At 34.7% G+C, this 1354-nt stretch overlaps 1 non-coding gene across 1 annotated transcript; it reads left to right on the top strand.

The window, feature by feature from the left end:
• The first annotated feature begins 240 nt into the window (after positions 1 to 240).
• On the top strand, positions 241 to 348 carry LOC148580168 (small nucleolar RNA R71). Its single transcript, XR_015899183.1, has one exon. It is a non-coding gene; the product is annotated as a small nucleolar RNA R71 (small nucleolar RNA).
• The last annotated feature ends 1006 nt before the right edge of the window (positions 349 to 1354 follow it).

The following is a 1354-nucleotide window of genomic DNA, read 5'->3' as shown; positions in this document are numbered from 1 at the left end:
AGCCAATATGGCATTCAGAGTATCAATCTCAAGAACTCCTTTCTTCTGAGTCATCCCATTATTCACAAGATTTCTTTCAGAAGTATACATGAACTGGTTATTTGCAACCATCTCAATGAGTTCCTGGGCTTCTGTAGGCATTTTCTTCAGATGAAGAGATCCACTAGCAGAGTGGTCTAATGACATCTTGGACAATTCAGATAGACCATCATAGAATATACATAAGATGCTCCATTCTGAAAGCATGTCAGAAGGACACCTTCTAATCAATTGCTTGTATCTTTCCCAAGCTTTATAGAGGGATTCACCTTCCTTCTGTCTGAAGGTTTAGACTTTCACTCTAAGCTTGCTCATCTTTTGAGGTGGAAAGAATTTGGCCAAGAAAGCATTGGCCAACTTTTTCCAAGAGTTCAGGCTTTCTTTAGGTTGTGAGTCCAACCATATCCTAGCTCTGTCTCTTACAACAAAGGGGAAAAGCATAAGTCTGTAGACTCGGGATTAACCCCATTGGTCTTAACAGTGTCACATATTTGCAAAAATTCAGCTAAGAACTGATGAGGATCTTCCAATGGAAGTCCATGAAACTTGCAATTCTGCTGCATTAGAGAAACTAATTGAGGCTTAAGCTCAAAGTTGTTTGCTCCAATTGCAGGAATTGAGATGCTTCTTCCATAGAAGGCAGAAGATGGTGCAGTAAAGTCACCAAGCATCTTCTTTGCATCTCCACCATTGTTATTGGGTTCGGCCATGTCTTTTTCTTTTTCAAAAATTTTTGTAAGGTCCTCTCCAGAGTGTAGTGCTTTAGCTTCTCTTAGCTTCCTCTTCAAAGTCCTTTCAAGTTCAGAATCAGCTTCAACAAGAATGTCTTTATCCTTGTGCTTGCTCATATGAAAAAAAAGAGAACAGAAAAGAAGAGGAATCCTCTATGTCACAGTATAGAGATTCCTTTATGTGAATAGGAGAATAGAAGAATGAAAATAGAGAGAAAATAAGAGGAATTCGAACCCAGAGAGAGGGAGAGGGTTCGAATTTTAAGAAGAAGAGAAGTGTTAGTAATTAAATAAAATAAATAGAAAGAGATGAGAGAGAGAGAGAATTCGAATATTAATTATAAGAAAAGAAAATTATTTTTATTTTTATTTTAATTATAAGTTATTATTTGAAAATTAAAAGAGATAAAATAAAATTAGAGTTTAAAATAATTAGTTAATTAAAAGGAATTTTGAAAAAGAGGTTAGTGATTTTTGACAATAATGAGAGAGAAAAGTAGGTGGTTTTGAAAATGATAAGACATAGTAAAACAAACAAAAAGTCAAGTAGTTGACTGAAGAAGATTTGAAAGTAAATTTTGAAA

The sequence above is a fragment of the Arachis ipaensis genome, chromosome B10, assembly GCF_059453495.1.
Source record: "Arachis ipaensis isolate K30076 ecotype BB chromosome B10, ASM5945349v1, whole genome shotgun sequence".
Lineage (NCBI taxonomy): Eukaryota > Viridiplantae > Streptophyta > Magnoliopsida > Fabales > Fabaceae > Arachis > Arachis ipaensis.
The sequence above is the reverse complement of the archived record's forward strand: the minus strand, read 5'-3'. Positions and strand labels throughout refer to the sequence as shown.